A 26863-nucleotide genomic window follows, 5' to 3' on the forward strand; every position below is an offset into this window, starting at 1 on the left:
AATTAGAGTATAGACTAATAAACCCTATATTAGGGAAGGCACAAGAAGTTCTAGGAACACAGAGGAATAGCATATGACGCATGTCTAAGGGATGGAAAAAGGGTTCCTGGGGAAATTTGTTTTCAAATTCAAAGGTGAAAGTCTGATAGAAGAGGGTTGGAGATTGGGGGAGTTGGGATCAGACGCCAAAGCAAGCATGAATCTGGCACATTTGGGATCATCTGAAAGGTATTCAGTGTGGTTAAGTTAACAAGTCCTCGCTTTGACATTAAAGGTAGGATACGCACCAGATGAATAACAAATTTTTAGTGTTTGAAAAGTTTCATTCAGAACCATGCAGAAGAGTAGTGGGAAACAAAGCTGGAGACAAAAACTGAGATTGAGAGCAGAGGAACAAGCATATTGCATTAGTTTAAATTTACCAGGAAATGGACACTAAAACAGACTAGAACTACAGGAGATGTATCTGTGGAGGGAATAGGAGTGCACTGTACGGGGTGTGCCATAGGAGTACCCTACATGGGGTGCACTCTGACCATGATGCAGACCTGACACACGTGGAAGGAGAGAGGGAGGAAGGAATATCAGATATAAAGAGTCATAGGCAACAATGCCGTTTCCAGAAAGATTCAGCAAGGGCCAGTGGGGAGTTCTGAAGTTAAAATTGTGTGTTGAAGGAGTTCACATCTTGCAAGAATTGACCTGTTTGTATGCGTATTAGTTAGGGTTCTCCAGGGCAACAGAACCCACAGGTTGTGATACATACACACAAACATATACATATATATGTGCATATCTGTAATAGGATGTGTTTGTTTATTACACATAAAGAGAAAGAGAGAGAGAGAGATGTAAAGGAATTGGTATATGTGCTCTTCAGGGCAAGGTGAAGATCCAGGGATGAGTTGCAGATTAAGTCCAAAGGCTGTCTGCTAGAAGATTACTAAATGAAATGAAGGATCATCTGCTTTACTTAGAGTCTACTGATTTAAATGATAATCTCATATTAAAAATACAGAAGTATCTAGACTAATGTTTGACCAAATACCTGTTTAAGATTACTCATAAAATTGGCTACAACAGTATGGTCATCATACTCTGTTGCTGGTTGAGGGCAGCTTGCAGGAAGTAAGGCCTCGGTGTGAATGCCGCAGTGGAGGCTGCAGGGCAGTGGCTGGGGCTGTCAGTCAGTTCCGCTTCCTGCAGCAGATCTGAGCAGCTTCTATTCTTGGCCACCACACACACGAAAGCAGTGATCAAGGCAGCATCAAAAGATCTGTCCAAAGTTCGACTTTCCTTAGTAGACAAAACATAGGTTTGAACAACACAAGGGCCAGGTAGATAGAACCAGAAGAACACATGTAAGACAACAGCCGAGTAGGCAGACGTAAATGAGGCAATACACTGGAGCTGAAAGGAAAGCAGAAAATCAAGGAGTGGCAGTGCGAAACATGCCAAACAACAACAATAACAACAAACCATAATCTGACAGGCACTGTGCTCAAACTAATAACCCAATGTAAGAAGAAGAGACCTAGGCTCAGAGATGCTAAGTAACTTGGCCAAACTCATCTTTCTAATTAGTAGCCAGATTTAGAATTCATCTTCTTTACTGTGAATTCCATCTCTTTCTACTCTATTATGCAGACTTCATTTTTTAAAGAGACAGGGTCTTGGTATATTGCCTAGACTAGACTGAGACTCCTGGGTTGAAGGGATCCTCTTGCCTCAGGTTCCTGAGTAGCTGGGACTATAGGTGCACACCACCAAGTCTGGCTTAAACTGACTTTCTGCTCTATCTTAGGGCCAAGAAACCTGACTATGGAGCGAAGAAACAGGCATGAGGCAGCAGAAGTAAGACAGCTTCGGCAGGAAGCAAACCATCTGCCTTCACAAAGAAGCATCTTAATATATTTTCTACCGAAGCAACTTCCAGTCCCTAGGGAAGTCCAGGCTCAGGCTTGTGCGTGAAAGCAGGAAAGTAGATTCAGTCAGGGAAGCAGTGCCTGCCAGGGCAGGGACACGGGCTGATCCCGACACATCTTTGTGAAATGGGAATGAACTATCAGAAACAGAGGCAGTTTTCCTTTGAAAGTCTGTCACATTCACAATGAGGGTGATGAAAGACTTTGCTTCCTTGCCTTTTAGGTAACTTCAATATGGCCAGACTTTGAAATATAATACTCTACTGAATTTTGTATTGAATGTGGTGGTGCAATATTGAACTATAAAAGAAAGGGCTGGAACAGTACTTTTCAAATACTTGCTGCTCAGAATCCTTTTGCCCTTTTCCACTTACAGGTATGATCTTATCTATTGATATTTTCTGTCTCAAAAGGCCCTCTGTCTATTCTATCAGGTTGCCCTATTTTTCATTGTGTAATAGGCTGTATTTTGAAAATGAATAGCCCCAAACAACTTCGATATATTGCTATTACTGCGCTTTTCTTTTGAAGAAATTCTTCACTTGGCATTTGCACTTTAATCAGACTTCAAGCTGCTATGATAGCAGCCCTCCTCTCTTGCTAGACCCCACCACCACCACCCAGACACCAACTCCTTTGTACATCTCAATGACTTCTGTCATTCTTAACACTGAGGGCACCCCTCCTGATATCCTGAGATGGTAAGGAGCAGCTCGCGGCTTTCTTCCAACCTTTTTCCAGCAATGCCCGCTGCTGCCACTCTATAGCAATCAACAGACGCACCGTGTGGCCTCCTTTATTCTCACTGTGCATCTCTGCCCACCCTTGCTCTTGATGCCCACTTGAAATCCTAGTGTATCACATGTACAGGTTTTTCATGGGCACTGTAGCTAAAGTGAATATGGCCAGAAGGAGCTATGGGGAGGCAGCAAATCTGTTGAAAGCTATTTGTGTTCTAGGAGCATACTGAAGAGTCAACCCACTTGTGTAAACACTGAACACTGAGATAGTGGTATTTTAGCTGCCGTTTGGAGAATTTCAAAATAAGACTGGTCGGGGGCAGAATAAAATCGTATGGACATATATATCATCAGCAGGATACAGTCTGATTTATAAAGGAAACAAAAGAAATGATATTGTACATTGAGTGTCAGCTGTGATCTTTGAAGACAAGGACCAAAGCACCTAGCACCCTTGGCACTCAAGGTGATGCTGGCCACAGTGGGTGCTCAATCAAAGTGTGTTTAACTGAACTGAATTTTTTGGTTTGTTTTTGAGACAGTCACATTTTGTTGCTCAGGCTGGAGTGCAGTTGTGCAAGCATGGCTCACTCTAGCCTCAAACCCCCGGGCTCAAGCCATCCACCAACCTCAATCAGCATCTCGCGTAGATAGGATTGCAGGCATGCACCACCACACCAGAGTAATTTTTAATTATTTTATTTTGGGGGAAGACAGGATCCTGCGATGTTGCCCAGGCTGGTCTCTAACTCCTGGCTTCAAGTGATTTTCCCAACTTCATCTCTCAAAATGTTGGGATTACAGGCATGAGCCACTGCATCTGGCTTGAACTGAATTTACAGCAAGGGAAATAAACTGGTTTGTACGTTTATTACTGTGGGATGGTTGCAGAGTTTTAGGGAATCAGGTAAGAGTTAAGGACCCTCTCACCAGAAACATATTCACACAAAAATTTGTATTAAATTTCAAGAGGTCCTGTTACCTACTAACATTGAAGTCCTGCCATCAGCCTCCATTGAGGTTTTTCACACACTAGAGATTCTAGTGTCAAATTTTTAAAAGAAAACATTCGAAGAGCAATGAAGGATTAGCAACCAGGGTTCTATCCTCTGTGGCAAAATGTTGATGACCTGACATTTAGAAATAACCCCGACATTTACTGTTTATAGAAAGTTTCTTAACCTCCCTAAAGCTCATCTGCAAAATAGAAATAAATTTCTTTTTCTTTTCTATGCTGTTGTGGCATTTAATGCAATAATTTATGTGAAATAGTTGTGTAACCTCTCTAGACAGCTTATTATCATTACTATTATTGAGCGAATCTAAACTGGTTGTTTTATGCTTGCTTGTTTTTCTCTTTCTCCTTCCTCTTCTTTTTCTTCCACTTCCCCTTTTCCTTTCCTTTCTCCTTCTCCTGACTTGATATTTGGTGAAAAATATTGTTAGTGTTTAGTGGTTGTTTCGTATTTGTGAAGAGTTACAAGCAACGAAAATACCTTGATCTCCCATTAGCACATAGTGGGTTACTAGCAACACACATTCCTTAGCTCATGTTGTTCATTGCAAAGAGCTTGGGGTCAGAGCTTGAAAGACTGAGATTTGAATACTTCTTTCCATTTACTTGCGGAAGATGACAAAATCTCTTTGTACAACTGTACTTTATATAAGTTTACACATTTGGAAAATAGCGATAATAACCTAACAGGGTTATTTGAGAATTCAAGAGACACTGCACTTAAAAATAATACTTTGAAAATTGTAGAGCACTCTGCAAGAAATAGAGAATAGAGGCGTGATAGTGCTAGTCCCATTTGCTCTTTCGCTGGCTGGATACTGTGAGACTAAAGTGGGCATTTATTATTTTGTCTGCCAAGTCTCTCTAATGAGATCTGAATTGATCTTCAGATTCCACACTGTACTGTTACATGTGGGAATGGGAACTGTTACATACTCTTCTCCTTAGCCAGTGATTGGTCTCAGGCTGGGTCAATCAGAGACTTTCCATAACATTTTCCAAATTAGAAATAATAGAAGAGGAGCTTTCCCTCTCAGGAAGCCACGCTGGGCAGTTGTGAGTAAGTCTGGAGCTTTAAGTGGCTGTAGTTCAGGCTCAAGTGAAAAACTGTTTTGGGAGGACAAGACCAACATACAACGAAAAGCAGAGAGACCAGAAAGACAAAGAGAATTCTGAGTCCCTGAAGTCTCGGAAGCCACTCCAATTCCTTCTTCCTCCAGGTTTGGTTGCTCCACAGTTTATTTAATTTTGTATTTCTGTTACCCCATTTTCTAAAGTGACTTTGAGGTGAGTTTCTATCATTTGCAGACAGAAAAATGTTGACTGATGACAGGTCTTGCATGTGCGTTAATAGAAGCTACAGGAGTGTGGCTGCCAAAGTGCACCTAGGGGAAAAAAAAATTATCTTGGTACACTTTCTGATCCTAGCCCAACCAAACCAACTTGTCGAGTTGTATTAGCCATGAAAGCAATATTATCAGCATTACTTGCCCAAAAAGCCAGGAAGATGTCTCTCCTCAGTCTGCAATAGCGTATTCCTCAACCTAGAGCTTGTGGGGGAAGGCACTAGGCTCCTTGTGAATTCACTGTGCTTCTTGCAGCCAGAATGTGTTTTGAAGAACTGCAGCTGAGGGATATGACATGAATAGGGCAATTTGGGTTGATTGGAGAGCAGACGAGCATGAGGAGGAGACTGCAGCAGGAAAGAAATGATTTCGGAGCAAGAGTAGATTGCTGCTGTTTGGCTCTTTTAGCCCATGGAACCCAATAATAATTTTCCCCAAATTTTATATTTCCTGCCAATTGAGTCCTATAATCACATGGGTAGGGAGGTCTGAATTACTTTGTTTGTCAAAGGAGGGGTGTTGTTTATAAGTGGAGAGCCAACATACTACTTTGCCCTCAAGTCAAGTGAAGAGAGTTCTATCTGAATAAAAATAAAAGAATATCTAAAAACTCCCAGTTAATGCCAAGATAACATGGAATTTTTCATTGTTCCAAGATCTGATCATAAAATGTTTTCAGGCCTCACAAGAATTAATCCTGTCACCTTAAATTTGAGCTGGAATAAAGTAATATATTTCAATTAAAAACATCCATTTTGACTTGCCTCTGTAAACCCATCTATAGAATTTGTTGTCCTCAAAACACAACAAACAAAGAAACTAAATAGGGTTTTAATCTTCTTTAAAGTCTGGGAACTCTTTAAAAATGCGACAAAAGAAAATACTTCATTTCTCTGGCCTATGTAGTTAAAAAGCTTCTGTAAGAATTCCTAAATGGCATGGCCTTTTACCCCCTCCATCCACACCCACTTACCCTCTTCTTCTTGTGTGTTACCATTGTATTTGTGCTTCCTATGTTTAATATTTCAGGAGTTTCTCCATACTTTATAAGAAACCAGCTAGTTTAAGGGGTTCTGTTTGTTTTTGTCTCTAAGCATTTCAAACGTATCTTTATTATGTTAGAACCTTCTTGGTTTCCAGGATCTCTTTGAAATTAAATAAATTTGTAGAAATGGTTGTTAATTTCTTACTATTGTACTTATTTCTAGGTTCTGTTTTATATTTGTCTAGAATTAATCTTGAAGATAATTACTTAATTATATTATTTGTGTGTGTCACACCTTAAGTCCTCACATCCTAAAACAACAAAAAAAGACATTTTAGCATTTAGCCTGGAACTTCATTTTGTAAAAAACAGTAATTCCCTCTAGTTATATCTCATTTTCTACTAATATCTATATGGTCACTTTTCCTTTTACCCTATCTAAAAAGATATATACATATAAATGTCAGAATAAACAATTGCTTATATGTCATTTAATATATTTTTCTTTTTTAATTTTCCCTAGATCCATTCAGTTTTTTAGATATAATTAGATTTTAATCATGATCCTTCAGGTTTGCAAGCCATATTGATCTAAATGTGATTCATGTTGTCAGTTGCGTTTTTGTAAAACTTATCAGCCCATATTCACACATAATTCAAGACGTGTGTAGTTTCCTAGTTTTCTGCCCTTTTGCCCTGCATAATGTATAGTAAATCTGTAAGTACAGTAGCTTATGTCAGGGTGAATTATTGAACTAAAAGTTTGATATATGATCTGGGGAAAATACTACATTTTCACTGAAGGCAAACCGTGAATCTCTTCAGGGCAATTCCAGTTGATTCCTTTGCTGCTTACTTCAATTGTATTTTTGAAGGCATGCACTACATCTTCATATTTGTAAATACATTTGATTTTTCTGTTTATAAAAGTGTTACAGAACATGTTAAAGAAGACTATTATGTTTCTGCATGAACCTTAAAATGTGCTGGTGTACATATGTATGACATAATTAGTATAATGTTTATGCTGGCTCATATATGATGTGTGTTGATGTTCTCAAAACATTTTTTTCCCAAATCAATAACACATAATCACATTCCTACATTAAAACAAAATAGAATGTATAAGACAAAGGTAAAAAAGTCCCCCTTTTTTTTTTTTTGAGACTGAGTCTCGCTCTGTCTCCCATGCTGGAGTGCAGTGGCGCAATCTCGGCTCACCATGCCCGGCTAATTTCTTTGTATTTTTAGTAGAGATGGGGTTTCACCATGTTAGCCAGGATGGTCTCAATCTCCTGACCTCGTGCTCTGCCTGCCTCAGCCTCCCAAAGTGCTGGGATTACAGGTGTGAGTCACCGCACCCGGCCCCCGCATCTTTTACTCTCTTTCTCTCATACACACACACACATACACACACGAACCACACACAACTGCCACATCCCACTTCCTTTACAAATACAATTCCTTTTGGTGCTTTAATATGCTTTCTTCTAGCATATTTGTATGTATTTAAATATACATATACAACTAATGCCAAATACATTTTTGTTTGCTTTGTTTTGACTTTTCATGAGTTCATACCTATACATGCCTATACTTTGCATTTGCTGTTCACTTTCTTTCTGGAACGTTTTTCCTCAAAATATTTCTGAGGCTTAGTTCCTTACCTCTCTTAGGCCTTATCCAAACATCTCCTTTTATTAAGACATTTCCTAATTACTCTATTAAAACGGAAACCTCATCTCCTATACCTGTTTCCTGCCTATCCTTGATCATGGCTTATCTGTCTTCATAGTTTTTATCTCCCTATAAATAACATATATTTTATGTTTTTGTTGTCATGTTCTCACTAGAGTATGAGATTCATCTAGGCAGATTTTTTTTTGGTCTGGTTTATTTACTACTATGTTCTATCACTGAGAAGAGTGTCTGACACATGGAAATAGTTGATGTGTTGTTAATGAATACTGTGGTGACTAAAAAATATGTGTTTTGTAGCCAGAATACCTGGATTCAATCCCAGCTCTAAATCTACTAGTCATGTGATCCTGACAACTTATTTAAATTTTTTGGTGTTTGGTTTCCTCTTCAGTAGTATAAAGATAGTAATAATATCTACCACCTGGGTGGTTATAAGGATTAAGCAAAGCTGACACAAGTTGACACATATGTAGGGCAGTGCCAAATAATCCTCACTAAATTTTAGCTAGTGAATTCAGTAGCGAGAATAGTGTCAGTAGTAGTAATAATATGCAACTAGCTTTTTCATTCAATAATATCATAGAAACATTCAGTCATTACATCTAGGTCCACCCAAATTTCTATTGCTACAGAATATACCATTGTGTGGATTTATTGTAATGAATGTAACACTTTTCAGATTATTAGATATTGAAGCTGTTCCAATCATTTCCATGTTACAGAAAGGAAGTTGTCACTGCCAGTGAGCATTCTTGTGTGAGCGATCACTTAAGTGTGTGTGCATGTTTACGCAACTATGCAACACTGTTATATGTCTTTGGTGAAACTCTTGGTCAAATAATATTACTATTCTAACGTTTCCTAATTAATTCCAAAAAGTTGTAGCAACATACTTTCTTACCACCAGTAATGGAGAGTATCCGTTTCTCCCAGGTCTCCTCAAAATTGGATGTTTATTGATTTTTTTTAAAAAAAGTTCTAACCTGATGGGTCCGAATTAAAATGTTGCTTTAATTAGCATTTTACTAAGAAGTGTTAATGTTGACCAACGTTTGTAACTTTCTTAAATATTTCTATTTTTCTCTGACCTCTGTCCTCACATGATAATTTATAAAATACAATATATGATTCTTAATTTATTATTTAGGATCCATCAAGCAAATATTTTCTCCTGAACTCTCTTCTGTTTTCTCTTCTCTCTAACTGCCTTTGCTCTACAGACTTTTGAAATATTATTCACTTAAATGATTAAGGATTTCCTTTATGGCTTCTAGATCAAAGATTATAAACTCTTCTGTATTTTCTTTAAATCATTTTGTTTTCTTTAAGCACTTAAATCTATTTGGAGTGTGTGTGTGTGTGCATGCACACGTTCATGCACATCTTTGGTTTATACCCAGTCGATGCTGTAATAGAAAGCTAAATCATTTGGTGACAATGACTTTGGCATTATGTGACTGGTAGAACCCCAACGGACCTTGAAAACATTTTTAGTGGAGTCTGGAAGGACAGCAAGGCAATTGGTATTGGAAGCTATGGAAAGGGAAACCTGAACTGTACAGTAGACAAACAGAAAAACTACTGCCTGCAGTAACATAGGAAATAGAAAGAATACCTCTAGGAGGTAGAATAATAGACTCCTCAAAATGTTCGTATCCTAATCCAGGGAATCTGTGTACATGTCACCGTACATGGCAAAAGGGATTTTGCAGATGTTACTACACCCACAAGACATCAAGATAAGATTAGCCTAGGTTATCCAGATGAACCCAATCTAATCACATGAGTCTTGAAGATCAGAGAAACCTTTCCCATCTGGGAATGGTAAACACCTGCAATGACTGTGTAAGCAGGGTTGGGGAGATGTGATGTTGCTGGCTTTGAAGATGGAGGAAAGGGGTCATGAGCCAAGAAACGTGGGAGACCTCTATCTGCTGGGAAAGGTAAGGAAACAGATTCTCCCTTAGAGCCTCCAGAAAGAAATGCACCCCTATTAGCCTCTTGAGGTTAGCCTCGTGAGATCCATGTCAGACTTCTGACCTATGAAAGTATAAGATATCCAATTTGTTGCTTTAAACCACTAACGTTGTGGTAATTTGTTATGATAGCAATAGAAAATGAGTGCAAACTGTTTAGTAAATATGGGGGATTCAGTGGTGGGGAAAATATTCTGGATTATCTAGTTATGCCCATCTAGTCATATGAATCCTTGAAACAGAGAACATTTCTTGGTTGCAATCAAGGAGGGAGATGTGATATAGAAGAATAGTTAATGAGATGTAACATTATTGAATGAGAAGATAGAAGAAACAGGCTGCAAGCCAAACAAAGTGTGTGCCCTGTAGAAACTGAAAAAGGCAAGGAAATGGATTATCCCATGGACCCCCCAGGAAGGAACACAGTCCTGCTGACATCTTGATTTTAACTTCCTGCAATATCCACATGTTCTGCAGTGCACAAGAGATTACTGGCTTATGACAGCCAATGTAACAGTGAGGAGACAGGGCATGCCCAGACTGGTTCATCTCCCATGTCAAAGGTCAGGGATGAAGTGAGACGGGAAAACTTAGATTGGTCCTGTTCTCACCCTCCTATTCCTCTCTTTGCAAACACATACCATCAAGTTTTAAAAAAGAATCAATGGCTATTTTTTTCTAGTATTGTAGAAAAATCATTACATCATCTGAAAAGTGGCACAATATTATTCACTGATTCATTCAACAAATGTTTACTGAACTTTTCTAGCTGTCCATTCATTAGTAGTCACTGGCTACAAACATAAGTAAAAGAGTTGCTCTCAAATTTATCAGAATCAAGTAAGAAAGTGGCAAATAAACAGAAAGTTCCATATGGAAGGGCAAGGATATCCTAATAAGTGTTCCTCTTGGAGGAACAGGCTGAAACAGAAGGGGTTTCTAGTCAGTCTTCCTTCATGAGGAGTATTTTTCTGGAGAAAGCAACTTCTGAGCTGAGAACTGAATGATGAATAAGATTTCATTTACAGAACAGGTTCTAACATTTTTAAGAACTTCTTCCTGGTTAAAGCATAGAGCACAAAGAAAAAGGTAAAAACAAACAAGCAAACAAAAAACCCTGAAGATGCAATAAGGAGCTAGATTACGAAGGCTTTCATAAGGCATACTTGGGAGTATGGGTACCTCATAAGTATTCTAATAGGAGAAGTAACATAGTTGTTTTAAAATTTTTTTTAAATCGCCTCATTGTGTAATAGGAGTAGATTAATGAAGGATAAAACAAGAAATCATAATACTAGCTGAGATATGTTGCAATAACTTGTGAGAGAGAGATGGTATAACCTTGGGGAGTGGCAGAGATGAAAACAGGTAGATAATTCTGAGAGATACTCAAAGGTTATAATAGATAGCACTTTGTGATTGTTTTAGCTACCTATAAACACTATCCAAAAACTTGGTGGTTTATTCCAACAATAATAACTCACAAGTTTGTGGATCAATAATTCATCCATGGCTGAAAGGAATCTTCCCATTTTTGCTTCCCTGGTGTCAGCTGGGACAGTTTGACCAAGGCCAGAAAATGCAACACGACTCCACTACTCACATGTCTGAGGTCTTGGCACTGGCTGTCCACTGCACACCTTGTTCCTCCTCTGTGTAATCTTTCTCTTGCTCCTTCTCTGTGTATGATGTCTGATCACCCAGTTCAGCCCAAGCTTCTCTACACAGTAACATGTTTCAAAGAGAATAAAAATGCACAATTTCAGGCCTCTTAAAGTCTAAGTTGAGAAGTCATACAATGTCACTTCTGCCTTATTCTCTATATGAAGTAAATTACAGAGCCTGCCAAGATTTGGGGAAAGGGAAATAGACTCTGTCTCTTGATAGAGGAAAAACAAAGTCACATTTTAAAAGAACGTAAGGGTGAAAAGTTGAGGAAACGAGGCATCAAAGGTGTTACTTAAGCAACCAGGTTAAGGAGTGAAGGTGTCATTTAGAGGCATAAATAACACAGGAGAAAGACCAATTTGAGGGGAACACAATGAGGTAAATTTTGGATATATAGATGCAAAGATATATACAGATATCAATGAGGTATCCAAGGTAAGGTTATAAATCAAACACTTATATTACTACCTGCTCAATGTTCTAAGTAGTTTTCAAAGAGTAACTATAGCTGATCCTTGAACAATACAGGATTAAGGGAACTGACCCTTATGTAGCTGAAAATCCACATATAACTTTCGACTGCCTCAAAACTTAACCACTGATAGCCCACTGTTCTCAAGAAGTCCTATCAATAATATAATATAGTCAAATAACACATTTTGTATGGCAATATGCATTATACATTGTATTCTTACAATAAAGTAAGAGAAAGAATGTTGTTAATGAAGAGAACATATACTTACTATTCATTAATTAGAAATGGATAATGATAAAGGTCTCCATTTTCATCATCTTCATGTTGAGGCTGAGGAGAAGGAAGAGAGGAGGGGTTGGTCTTACTGTCTCAAGGTAGAAGAAAATCCACATATAACTGGACCCACACAGTTCAAACCCACAGCATTTAAGGCTCAACTATAATTTAATCGTCATAACAATACGATAGAGAGGAGATAGTATTATTATTATTATCCTTACTTTATAGGTAAAGAACTAAGAATCTTGAGAGCTTTGGTAACTTTCCCAAAGTCACATAGCTATTAAAAGATGTCAGCAGGATTAAAACCCAAGTAGTCTATCTCTATATCCCTTAGTTGAACCAGTCTTCCCTGCAATCCTACAGTATCTGGATGAACACGTGTTTCTAGAGCTCAAGAGAAATATAAGATGATTTAGATATCTACAATATTTCAATGTATTAACCAGAAATGAGTGAAATTAAAGTGACATATTTTAACCTAGGAAAATATGTAGAGATCTGAAGGATTTAATCACACTTATCTTTTGTCCCTTTTTTTTGAGCTATAATACCAAGAATGATAGGAACTTCTGATCTCTTGGCAGTAACATCCATACAACATACTTTCTGGTGAGATATTTAAGAAATGGTCAGCTATTAAGTGAAGACGCTCTGCTGACTCAGTTTTGGGAACTTTTCAGTCATTGCAGACAAAAAGTCCAGAGGTGGCAGAGTTCAGATTTTTGGGCTAACTTCTGTCTTTCATCGTGCCATTTACACAATACTATGTGTTCAAAGAGCTTACTGTCCTTTAAACTTCACTACATGACAGGACATTCTAGGAACAATCACCACTCTCAAATGTTCTTGAGTACTGGTAAGGCATTTACAAAGTGCATAAATCCTTGCTTTTAGTGTAAATTTGGCTCATTCCTGGTAACCTGCCTTTGAACTCAATCCAGAGTTCCATTGATATTTATATAATACCTTCTCATACAAAAGAGTGGGAGTGAACCTTTAAATGTCAGAAAAACGTTTACTGGCTTAAATCAGGAAAGAAATAACCAATGAATCTATCAATTTGTTTTTTTGGGTTTTTTTTGTTTTTTGTTTTTTTTTGGAAAGTGATTCTGGCTGATCATATCAAATCTATAAAACTGATTTCCTAAGTCTCAATAATATCCTGTAGCAATTAGAATTTTCTTTAAATAAGTAATTTTACAAGACATTAAATATCCATCCCTTTTATAAACCACTTCTCAAAATCTTAGCAAGGATTTTCCATTCAAGTTATATGAATCAGTTTGAAAGAGTGGAATTATAACAGGGGAATGTTAGCACTAGAGTGTGAACCCAACAATTTGGATCTGTCTCAAGGTCAAAACCTATATCCTTGACCCTAGGCAGCTATCAATGCAGATTCATAATTTTACAAAGAAGAATCAGGGTCCTGTGGGGAGTTCCATCCCCCATCATCATTTGTGAATAGAGGGAAAGGTGCCAAAAAGAAATAAAAAATATAAAACAATTACCTTAAAGTACACACCCTTTTGCCTGTGAATCAGCAAAATTGTATTTAGGTATAGAAAGAAGCATTCCTTGAAACACTGCCAGCCTAAATCTGACAGTCGAGAAAATACTGTAGTGTTAACATCAGCTGGAATGCAGCCCAAATCTCTTCTCTTACTCACAGTTGCTGGTTTTGCCTGTAACATCCAGCAGAGAGATCCCCGTGTTCAACTGGTGTTCAGTAGCAAATGTGGCCAAGCACAGGACCATGTGGCAAGCACTCCCAGGGTTCTTAAGCCCCCAGTAGGCATCCTCCTATGAATTCAAGCCAGTTCCCTGATTGAATTCCCAAGCCAAGTTACTGCTGCCTCTCTTCTACCATTACTTCAGTTTTGGAGCTCATCTGGGGTATAAGAGCAATCCAGAGAAGGGGAAATTCTCTAAACAAACCAAGAGCATTCTCATTCCAGGCTTTTGAACATGCTAGTCATTTATCTGTAATACACTTCCTTTTTCTATACTCAGAAAATTACTATCATCCTGTAAGTCCTAAATTAAGCATCAGTTTTCCACAGAGATTTCCCTAAACTGACTTTTATGTGTTTCCACTCTGCGTTTTCTAATTTATTTAATAAGAAAATTTACTCACACACAGAAGGATAAAGAAGATTGTGTTAGCATTATCCAAAGATAGATGAGAAACAGAGAGAAAATGAGACAGAAAGAGATACATATATAAGCACACACACATATAATACACCCTTGAACAACATAGGTTTGAACTGCACTGGTCCACATACACTATTTTTTCAACCAAAAGCAGGTCAAAAATACAGTATCTGTTTATGCCTGTAATCTCAGGTACTTGGGAGGCTGAGGCAGGAGGATCACTTGAGGCCAGGAGTTCAAGACTGGCCTGAGAAATACAGCAAGACTCCCCCACCAAAAAAATAAAAATATGAAATTATTTTATTTTAGCTGGGACTATACATCTGTAGTCCCAGCTAATCTGGGGGCTGAGGCAGGGGGATCATTTGAGCCCAGGAGTTCAAGGCTGCAGTGAACTATGGTCATGCCACTGTACTTCAGCCTGGGCAACAGAGCAAGGCTATCAATAAATAAATAAATAAGAAAGTGCAGTGTTCACAGGATATGAAACCCATGTATAGAAAGGGCCAGTGTTATATTTATATATATATGAGTTATGCAGGGCTGACCCTGAAACTTCCACATATGCCAAGGGATGACTGTTGATAGGAGAATTGACTCATGCAATTATGGAGGCTGACAAGTCCTGCCGTAGGCTGGTAGTCTGACTCAGTCCAAGTCCAAAGGCCTCAGAACCAGGGAAAGGCAATGATACAATTCTCAGTCAGCGACCAAAGGCCTGGGAATTGCAGAAGGCCACTGTTGTAAGTCCTGTAGTCCAAAGGTCAGAGAAACTGAAGTTCTGATATCCAAAGGCATAAGAAGAAAGGCGAAAGAGTACAAATCCACCTTTCCTCTACCTTTTTGTTCTATCTAGGCCCTCAGCTGATTGGCAGGTGTCTGTTCACTTCTAGTAGGGAGGGATCATCCTTAATCAGTCCACTGATTCAAATGCCAATATCTTCTGGAAACACCTTTAGAGACACACTCAGAGATAAAGCTTTACTGGCTATCTAGGTATCGCTTAATCCAGTCACCTTGCTACCTAAAATTAACCATCACAAAGACTATAACAAAATGATCCACAACCTAGAATTAACATTTAATTTCATTTCCTTCCAGTGTTTTCTTCTGTGTGGGGGCTACTTTGATCTCTATTCTTAGTCTTATTTGCTTCTAGCCCTGATGTAAGAGAACCACTATCATGAGTTTGATTTACATACTTAAAATTCATTCTTAATACTTAAACACACACACACAAACTGCATTAATAATAATGTAGTATTGCACTATGTATGTTTTTAATTTACAGAAATATTATACCATTTCTGTTGTAAACAACATATTTTTGAAATTTATGCTTGTTGATATTTATAGATATATTTCATTCTTCTTAATTACTATGGTATGTTACACAATTCTTATGTCTTTCACATGTGTACACTGAATGTCACTGACAGAAAACTTCATGAAAGTATTTACTTTGTTGACCACTGTTTCTCCCACTGTGTAGCACAGTGCCCAATATTCTAGTGGCAAATAGCAGATACATCAGTCCATTCTCACACTGCTATAAAGAGCTACCTGAGACCGGGTAATTTATGAAGAAAGGACGTTTAATTGACTAACAATTTCACAGGCTATACAGGAAGCATGACTAAGGAGGCTTCAGAAAACTTACAATCATGGCAGAAAGGCAAAGGGGAAGCAAGCACATCTTCACATGGTGACAGGAGAGAGATAAAGAGAAGGGGGAAGTGCTACACACTATTGAACAACCAGATCTCATGAGAACTTGCTATCACAAACATAGCAAGGGGGAAATCTGGCCCTATGCTCCAATCACCTCTAACCAGGTCCCTCCCCCACAATTGGGAATTACAATTCAACATGAGATATGAGTGGGGACACACAGTCGCACCATATCAGTAGAATAATATTTGAAGTTTGTTCTGCTATTTGTCTTGAAATGAGCTTTGTGTATATAATTGGAAGTCTGATTATTAGATTACTTCCTCTTGCTTTTACTAAATTTTGTGGAATTTTCATAATTTAGATCTTTTGATATTTGGTAATTTAGATCTTTGGTCTTTTGGAATTTTGAAAGCCTTTTAATGTCATATAAACTGCTGATCAACTAGAGGGGTGTGTCAAACTGGCTAAAAAGTGACTAATTAATGAAGGAGAGCTCCTGAACAGGAATCAGTCCTGGGTCTAACACTTAAAGGACTTTAAATACATTATTTCTTTTCTGTGAACTTCAATGTTCTTTAAGACAGGGTGGGAGGTAATATTTCACCTCCAGGATTGAAATGAAATCATTCTTGTAATGCTGTTACTTGAATAACTGGTACTTTATATGAGTACTGAACATTGGAGGTTATACAGATTACCATTATGATTACCTACATTCTAGAATGTGGAGCAATGCTATAAATTAACATAAGCTATGGAATAATCTCATTATGCTATCCTTAAGAGACTTTAGAAATTCACCCTTAAAATTAGCAAACAGTAGCCACTAAGCCCTTTCTATAAAGTTTTATAGTGCAAAGAGTGAGGCTTTGTGCTTAGTCAAACCAGAGTCTATGGTATCAATAACTGGTTAGTTGTGTAACTACAGCCAAGCTATTTTTACCTCCATGAGTTTCAGTTTCTCATCTAATCATACATTCTATCCCGGAGAGTGACACTTCCTTGCTGGTTTAATGCCATTATCCTCTCTGTATATACCCCCAACCTATGAAGAAGGAGCCCTGTTAAGAAAACAAAAACAAATTAGAATTCTTAAAATACACACTGCTATGCTGATGAGGGAAGACTTTTATGAGATGAGGTCATTATAATAGGTCCTTATAACCTCGTTTGTTTTCCACTTCTATATTTGTCATGGCTTCTGTGGCCAGGTCAGATGTTAGGATTTGGAATCTCTCCCACTCATGTATCAAAAATAGAAATGAGATGAAGTCAAGTAAAGAACATATGGGGCAGAATTTTCAAGGCAGCCTCAAGACCAGTCCTTGTAAAAGGGAGACGGGTCTTCAAGAACATTATACGACTCAGCTCAGCCCCCACACAGTATGCTAAGCACAGATATGGGGCAGATACTTGAGCCGTAACTAAAATGTGCTCTTTGGCTTCTAGTGTACTTTGCCCATAGAGCCTTGGGAATCCAGTGATATGTGAATCTCAACATCCTTGAGCAAATAATAACATTTGGCAATCTTCTTGCTATCCAACCATCTAATCATAATATCTTATCCAAAAATCCATCCTATGCAGTCATGGTTAGCATAAATGCTTAAAGAAAGGCTTTGCTTCTTTGCCTACTCACTCAGAACAAGCTATTATGAATGACAAGTATCTACTAATAATATGCTCTTTCATAGATACTTCGGTTTCAGAGGGTACTATTGAAAATTAAACAGGATTCAAAGCAATGTCTTTCTATGTGAAATTTTGGGTATAGTCTGATGAGAGCAGTAAGGGTATAGAAATCACTCAAGAAATAACTGTGGATTGATTGAATAAATGAAAATATGAACAAATAAATAAAAAATATTTTGGAAATGGATGCCTTAACAGAATTATTTAAACAATTTGAAGATGGTATCCCTGGACTTGATTGCTATTTTAGAAACTAAATACTCTAATTTATTTTATACATATCTTTGTTTTTCAGCAATGCCTGGGGAAGCTCTGGAAGTGTAACCCACACTGGGATGGTGGAGGGGAATTCGTCAATTACTTTGGATAACACCTGGAATTTGACCTGCAGACTGGAATACAGCTTCCTATGAAAATGTTTCATTCTTATAAGTCTTGTGTGCATGTATGGCTTTAAGGAAGAAATTCTCTCAGGCTTAAGACATAAATTAAAGCCATACAGTGTCAGCTTCAATAAGGGCCTCTGTTTTTCAAATTTTTTGACTTTCACTTAGAAAGACAACACTGTACTAGGAGGTTACTCTTTTGATCAGTCTCAACGTTTTCTAGCTGTTCTCAACTCCCCTTCAAAAGTATTTCCCACTAGAATTACATGAATGTTGTGCCCCCAAGGTGAATGCAGTGTTTGGAACAACAAAATATTGATTTCCCATTGTGTAACTTCCATTTAATTTAAACCAAAATGCAAGAAGTGGAAAAGGGTTGGTAGGAGAGTACGCTGATATAACCCTTTCCAGTGATCCTTAAAAACTTCACACATTTCCAGTGTTGAATTTTGTTGACAGACACTTACTTCAATCACATTTGGTCTTACGTATCTCTTCAAAGTCTGGTTTTAAAAAAATCTAAAATCTTTAAAAGCCTGGTTTCGCCAGCCAAGAATTGATATGGTGAGCATTAAACCCTAGCTGTTTGCCCAATTCAGTCTCATTCATCATAGTTGGTTTAACCGACTTACTCCAAAACAACCTTTAAATTTACTGGCTGCTCCATAAATACATGAAAAAGACAGCTCTCTACCACCTCCAGCATCATAGGCTTTGCCTTTGCAATTCCATTATCGCTCCAGTCAAAGGGAAATTGAAAACCCTCTTAAGTATTATTCTACCATTTTGTATATTCTATTATCTTACTTAACATTTTCTGATCTGCTTTTCTCCCATCCCCTAGGTCAATGCTATTTTCCTATGATATTTTTGTCTTCTAACATTATTTTACAAAATCATAGTAAATGTAGTTAACATTGGTTATTTTGATATCTTTTTCTCTGCCTTGTTTATATGAGTAATTGTTGAAGTTCTTGCCATCTGATTTCCTTTTAGGAGATATTTTACCAGGTTTTGTCATTTTATCATTTAATGGATAAAGTGGTCATTCTTTTATTATTAATTTCTATACATTTTATGCATCTATTTGTTAATCCATTCATTTACAATTTCATTTAAATAATGAAAAAATATCTACCTTGTACCAGACTGCTAAGCACTTTACGTACATCAATAATCTTATGAGGTTGGTTCTATTATCCTTCTTGTATTGCTTAAAAAACTGAGGCTCATAGGAATTAGATAATTTGTCTAAACTTACAGAGGTAAATATTAAAAGCAGAACTGCAAACAATAATCTTCATTTTAAAGCCTGAGTTCGAACTTTCGTACAATTCTAGATTTATCATCAGTTGGTCACTATTTTGAGACATGAGGTTAGCTTGTAGGAGAGAAAAATACATTTTAAAAAAGATACTGCCGTCACAAAACTTGCACTATACAGTAATGAAGGGAAAAGCTACACACACGAAAACTTTAATACGTCGTATAAATAGAATACACACCTGGGAAAGAAAAGCCCTTCAAACATTAAGAAGCTGAAAAGATCCTTGATAATTCAAAATGGTGGGTCTTGCTCTTCCCCTCAGCTGAACTACCTTCCCTTGCTCTTCTAAATTCTTAGCAAACTTCAAAGCTTTCCTGGTTACCCTGCCCTACAGTGCTATCTTATTTTGCTAAATTCTGATAGAATTCCCTACAGCTCAGGCATATTTAATATCACTGATTTTACTGTTGGGTATTTATCTTGTGTCTCATATGGTTTGTCTCTTTAACCTGATCATAATCTTCATGAGCTCACTCCCTGAATAACCTGGCTAGTTGTATATTCAAAATAACAGGCATTTGTAATTGCAATTATAAACACGTGGTTCATTTTGGTAGCACAATGCTTCTCAACCTGTGCAGGTGACGGAAAAGCATTAAAGTCATCACGCTGTAAAAGGAGACATCAATATATCTGATTTTATGTAACTAGATATATTATCTTACCATGCATTAGTTACTGTCCCAGAATTTATATATTGTAGATAAGTAATAAAAAGCAACAAAGATTGAAGGAGAACAAAACTTTTGAGAGGAAATATATAAAAATTATATGAATGCATGTTATTCACGTTTTATTCTGTTGTATTTTGCCTTGCTTTATTTTTTAATAAAGTGGGGAAACATAAAAGCCTTTTAAAATATTGGTGGCATAGTTGCTTGTATTACTCAACTTGCAAGTCCTTGGAGTTCTATGAAGCCACAGTTTGGAAATATCTGCCACAGTGGCAAAATGTTGTATTTATTCTTACGTCAATTTGTAAGGTAGCTAATGGCTACAGGTGTTATTAATTACAAAAGAATTCAGACACGTTCAGTTCCTTGGCTAGGAGCATGGTCACAAAGTCAGATCTAATCAATTTCAGAGACAATGCTTTGAAGGTGCAGCACTTCTTGTTTTGATCACTGAGATATTTAATCCCATATTCTTATTTTCTTATAATGCTAAAGAAGCATAGACATAGATTTAAGTGGTAAACAATTTTAATGCTGTTGGTATCTCCCTAGACACTTTTTATCTTTAATTACAGTAGAAGGGGGATAAGAAGGCACCAACATTTACTTAGCTCCAGTTATGTGCCAGGTACTCTGTATAATTTAATTGACATTTATTCATTCCTTAACAAATGTTTTTCAACAGCTGGCACATTACACTTATCACTCTTGTGATAAGCAAAAATAGACATGTTCCCTACATTCATGAAAGGTACATATTCCAGTGTTAGACACTAACCAAATTCATAATTGTAAACAATGCTATGAAGAAATAATATGTAATTTTATCCTCAATAATCCTTTAAGGAAGCACATTGTCCCCTATTCATAAATCAGGAGGTTAAAGAACTTGTCCAAATCTACAAGGCGAGTAAAGGTCAGCATGGCTGCCAGGTATGGCTCAGCAAGTGTTGCCTGAAACTCTTCTGAGGGCAGGGGGCATTATTCATCTCCACTATAATGTAGCCAAGGCTTCCAGAGTTTTGACGTGTATCATCCGCACAACCATATGTGTGGCCTTAAGTCAGAGAGCACTCAGCCCTCAGTTTCTCCATTTGTCCCTAATTATTGTAGGTTCTCAGGGTAATTAAGTTTGAAATATGTTAGTTTGTTCATCAAACCTACTGTATCTTAAAGGTAAATTATGTAGGACAGCATCTAAACAATACCCAATTGAATGGAATACAATTCTCATTCAAATTAATAAAAGGTTGTTTGAGTGCCTGGTGTCTGTAAAAAAAGACAGTATGAAAGATGTTTCCTGGCCTCACAGTTGCCAGCAGACCAGGAAAATAAATGAAATGAGATTGACCATCATGCCACAATGCACTTAGAAGGCATTTCACTGCCAGTGAAGAATTTGTTCTTGCCTCTCCTAGCAGCCATATCAGCTGTGAGATGGAAGTTTGGAAGATAGCTAGAATGCTTGGATGAAAAAGTTTGAATGATCTACCCCGGGCAATGGTGGATCCTTGCCAATGTGAGGGCATAGGAATATCATGTGCCTCACAATGTTCAGAATGGTTACTCCAGCAGTGTGAAAACCCATGAAGGAGACTCCAAGACTCAGGGAATCCAATTAGGAAGCTTTCAAAAAAGATCGGCAGAAAGTGACAGGTTCTTGGATTATGGTGGTGAATTTTTTTTTTAATTGGAAAAGCATGTTCTATTTGGAAGAAACATTGAAGTCTCCTTTCCTCCTGGTTTGCTGTAGTTGCAGCTTTGTGTGGCGAGTAACACTTAGTAAATCTTCCTTACTTTTTTACTGTACTATAAATGAACATTCTTACATAGCTTGTTTCTCAGCCCTTTTTAATTAGAATCAGAACAGGAGAATGGGTATCTCAGGCTGTGAGTAATTTGATATAGGACTTTTTACCTCCAGGTCAGTGGGAAGTGAAACACATTTACATATTTTTAAGTGAATTTATTGCTCTTGAAGGGAGCCCAGTTGTAATCCTTGACACCAGAACACTTTATTGCTAGAAAGCCCACAGGCGTTGAAAACATTGATCAGAAAATAACAGAGAGAAGGGGTTCAATTTCAACAGTTTTTCACTGTTTGGCTTCCCTTACAAGATCTTCTTAAATTGTTTGAATTAATCCTAGTTATGATTCTATTTTTAAAGGCTGATATCTATCTGATGACAAATTGGATATGAATCAGTAAGATGGGCTTATTTTAATTTAGAGTATGAGCTATCCTGTTGTTTAAAATAATTACCCATATTTGAAAAGCAAAGAATTTATTACAGTATTCACGTTGTACTAGGGGGAAAAAGGAATGAGTGATAAAAATTGTATTACAAATTTCAGTAAAAGGAATATGGCTTTTACAATTAGAAAATAATAGCACTGATTACATTGATCTTAGCATCAAGGGAAATAGAAGTTACTTTTTCTGGATGTGTGTGCCCATTTAACACCCCTAGAAATGACCAGAATGGATTCAACCCTGTCCAATTCCTCAGCTTCCAAGGCAACACATCCATGGCAACAACTAAGCATCATTACAGATTCTCAACTGTGAAAAAAAAATAACAATTTCTTAACTCCCTTTAACCCAAGCACATTTTAGGTGATTTAAAATACATGAAAAATTTCAGTTTTATCATTATTGTTTATATATATACTCTGTCAGATATATTACTAGAAGATGGGCATATAATAATTAATAAAGCAAATTACCTGTATCTTAGCTTGAAGTACTCTGAATGCATAACCTAGAAAAAGAGCTTGCATGAGGACCATTTATTAGGGACAGGAACCCAAGGGACAGAAATGAGAGAGAGAATGAAATGCAGGAGGGAAAGCCAAACCAAAAATGAATGCGTCGGCCACCACTATAGGCATATGGTGTTCCATCCTGCCAGACTTTCTAAGGAGGCTTATGAAATGTATTTCAGAATTGTTCACCTGAAAGATAAAAGGGAGATTTTTTTTTTTTTTTTTTTTTTTTTGCTGTGGGCTCTGGCTCTCCAATTGTCAAGCATGACCTAATGGACGTGAACTTCCCCACACAACCAAGTTGTGTGACTGGCACAGACATGCCGTGCAGCAGCATCAGGGAGGCCTTGTGGAGCCTAAGAAAGACACTGTCAGGTTCACCTGTGTGAGCTCGGCCAGAACCTATGCTGGACTATATGGTGCAGCCGACTGGTGGAAGAGATGAGGCTGAGAAGACACGAAAGGCTTATGGTACTCTCTTCCCTTAGGGTACTCAATATTCAATGCATACCAAAAAGTCATACTCTCTCTGAAAGAAAGAAGTTAAAGACATGCATCCTTTTAGAATTATTATATAAAGTAGATAGGTACAGATTAAATCTATGAGCTTTGGAGTCAGAAAAATTGTGGTTTGAACTTTGTTGGTAATTCTTACTCTGTGTGCGGCCTAGATCAACTCATTTAGCATTTTCTCATCGGTGAAAGGGAGGGTGGGGTATGGTAAAATAGTTTCTACTCCCCGCAACGATTGTGAATATTAAATGTGATTATGTATAGCACCTAGTCCATTGTTGTGCATAGGTACCATATCAAAAACAAGTTTTTAGAGGTGAAGATTGGCAATCTTTCTATTTTCTTACTCCCATCCATATTTATGCATCAAATGATCCCATGAAGCATAACATATTTTTAATGATTTGAGGATTCCTAAGATAGAAATAAGGCTTCTCATAGTGCTGAGAACTGAAAAAAAGGAAAGCTGTATTTTGTCTCAAGTTTATCAGAGTTCAAAATAGAAAGTGTTTTAAGCTTCATTTTCAATTCATAAAGTTCTTCTAAATTCTATTTTCTGAGAAGAAGTCAGCAGATGATTTGGTTTTCTAATTGTTAAACTAACTTTTTAAAAATTTAAGAAAAAAAAATTGATGTTTGGCTAAGCTGTTTCTTGAAACATCAGTGACCCTGAATGCAAAGTCTTTACAATCTAAGAATTCCCTGAAGCTTGATAGGAACATTGAGATCTTAACCTACACAACAGAACAGCAGGATCAGGCAAGTCACTGTGCTAAGATATCACTTGGGGCCAGATTTTAATAGCTGACAATTCATAATGGATTGACAAAAGCAAAACATCATTAACTTGAATCTACAAAGTAGACATTTCCTTATGCAAATAGGAGCTGGCACATATGTGCCTGTGTACAAGTCTCATTGCTTGTTCAGTTGTCTGTATGTCCTTTCCTTTGTCTTTAAGATCCCAGTGGACAAGAACCACGTCTAATAACTCACTTTGCAAAACAACAACAGGTGCACAGATAGAGGCCTCACTAAATGTTTTCTATGGTAATGATGGCGATATTGTTGATTTTCTCTCTCATGTAAGAGTAAGGTCTACAGTCTAATGTCAGCAACCAGGAGTAAAAAGATAGTCATGAATGATACATTTGAGCAATAGAACATGAAAGTTACATTATATTTATGTAACTAGGATGGACTAAACTGACCCTAAGGGTGCGTCACTAGAAACAGCACTCACTCTGATACTCTATTGCTTACTTTAAGTTCATAATATCGATTCTTACAAAAGATGTTTCCTTCATTGCAAGGTAGATAACTCTTTCATATTTATTCTGAGAATAATGGGGCTGTGACTTTTACTTTTTAATGTAAATCTGCTTAATTCAGTAAAATTTCATACAAGAAATTATAGCAACAGACTGCCTGCCTGATTCTGGCTCATGGGAAAGTGATTTAACCTCTCTAGTATTAAGTTCTTCTTGAATAATTGTAACCTATCTTACAGACTTGTTGTGCAGATCAGATAATATCAAACAAGATAATAAAAAGTGCTATAAAAACTTAAGCTATTGTTATCCCTGAAAACTTATCATTTGGACTGGGCTTAGGTGACTTTAGGAAATAGCCAATTATACTATTTCCTTTATGAAAATATAATCTTGGACTTATTGTTCAGCATGCCTGTGTGAACACACTGCAGGAACCCACAGCCTCTTAAGATTCCTCACTGTACTTTCTTTCTCCATGTTCCCCAGGGATCTGTCCTTCTTGGCTTGTCTTTCCTTTTCTTCTGTGTATACAAATGCTGTGTGTTAAGATCAAGGAGTGGACACCTGGTTTGCTTCTCCGAGTTCCAACACTCAGTCTCATAAAGATTTTGCTTTGGGCATTGCAGCTGGCATTCTTTTCTTTCTCTTCCTTGCTGCTGAATGGTTACACAGGAAAGAATAATGAAGGCTTAAACTCTCCGATTCGGCTTCCTATCTACCTCGCATCCTCCTGTTACCAAAGGGGAAACACATGTTTTTCAAACTCAATTTTTGCTGATGAAAATTTTGTTCAGTTTCACAGCTTGACTTCAGAATTTTCCCAAGTGATGGTAAATTTCATTCCCTTGCCAAACAAGGAAATAACCTACAAGCATGTTTGGAAGAAAAACTTAGCAATCCCCATGAAGCTTTAGTACCAGATAAATAGAAGAAAGAAAACCAAATTGTTATGCCAGCCCCTCTGTCATTCAAAATACTGATATGTTTAAACATAGTAAATTTGGGGAGAATATTTAACCTAGGTCAATAGAATATATTAAGTTACCAACCTGTAAACTTTGATATATAGGTATTTATAGTAATGGTAGCATTTGACCTCTGAAAAGACAAAGAAGTGAATCTTACACATGGCTCAAGATTGAATGCGTATTTGGTGAATCAATTATAGTTAGAGACAATGATCAACTAGATTTTCTTCCTCTCATACACGCTACTATTTTGTTTAGAACATTCATTTAAAAAATAACTTTACTTATGAAAACTTAACTTCTCTTATTTCCTTGATGGTTAACTAAACCACTATAATTCTAAGATCTTTTTTATTTTCTTAGTTCACCACAGCCCAGATAAAAGTCCTTTCTATAGGTCACTTTCATTAAAGGTGTGATAAAAATAAATGACTTGTAACAGGTAGAGAAAACATGAACCAGGAGGGGTAGGCTGCAATCCTATTTCCCAGCAGTGCTACAGAAAGTCTCCATGTTCTTTTGGGTTTTATTTCTGTGTTCAATTCCCACCAAGTTAAACTGCTCCCTGACCTCATCCCCATCTTCCTGCCTGGGTGTCAAGGGCTGACACTGAAATAGACAAAAGGTAGAAGAGACCTTCCCTCCTTGGGAAGGGTTTTGGAAGTTAGCTAGTTTATTTAATCCCCAAGCAAACCTGCAGTCAAGTTAATCAGAATGACAGAAACAGCTTCCTATATACGAGCTAGGACTGTGAGAAATTGTTTTTCAGGGTGTTTTATAGCCAAAAGCCTTCAAGGGAATGGAAGAGCTCTCCAACCAGGGGCACAAATGTTCAAGGAGAGCTTGTTTGTTTTATGGCTATTTTTATCCCACAATAAACAGCTTAAATTTGCAGACTATACTTTTTGACTATAAAGTGGGTTATTTCTCAAGATGCTGGTGCTTTCCCCTAACAGATGGAATAAATAGAAGAAAATGCTGAGAATACACCACTGAAATTCTGATTTATTCAATCATTAACAAAAAGAAGTGCAATTTCAATAATAGAATGAAAACCCAACTGTTTCTGCTTTCCTTCTGAAAACTTGTTTTCTATGGAGAATGATGCTGTTAGGCAAACACCTACTTAAACCTCAGCAATGTATAATCTTAACTTCAGGGAGCATGGTTGTATAGGTTTGGTAATTTGTAATACCTCTGCAACGAGGGATAAAATATTATCTTCCGGCCGGGCGCGGTGGCTCAAGCCTGTAATCCCAGCACTTTGGGAGGCCGAGACGGGCGGATCACGAGGTCAGGAGATCGAGACCATCCTGGCA

At 37.4% G+C, this 26863-nt stretch overlaps 1 long non-coding RNA gene across 1 annotated transcript in view; it reads left to right on the top strand.

Moving 5' to 3' along the window:
* The first annotated feature begins 23199 nt into the window (after positions 1-23199).
* LOC108535592 (uncharacterized) overlaps positions 23200-26863 on the top strand; it is a 13788-nt gene continuing 10124 nt past the window's right edge. Inside the window, exon 1 of the long non-coding RNA XR_001887281.1 lies at positions 23200-23260. This is a non-coding gene — a long non-coding RNA (uncharacterized LOC108535592). The remainder of the gene's footprint in view (positions 23261-26863) is intronic.

This window comes from Rhinopithecus bieti, unplaced genomic scaffold (genome assembly GCF_001698545.2).
Source record: "Rhinopithecus bieti isolate Rb0 unplaced genomic scaffold, ASM169854v2 scaffold_13184, whole genome shotgun sequence".
NCBI classification, from domain to species: Eukaryota; Metazoa; Chordata; class Mammalia; order Primates; family Cercopithecidae; genus Rhinopithecus; species Rhinopithecus bieti.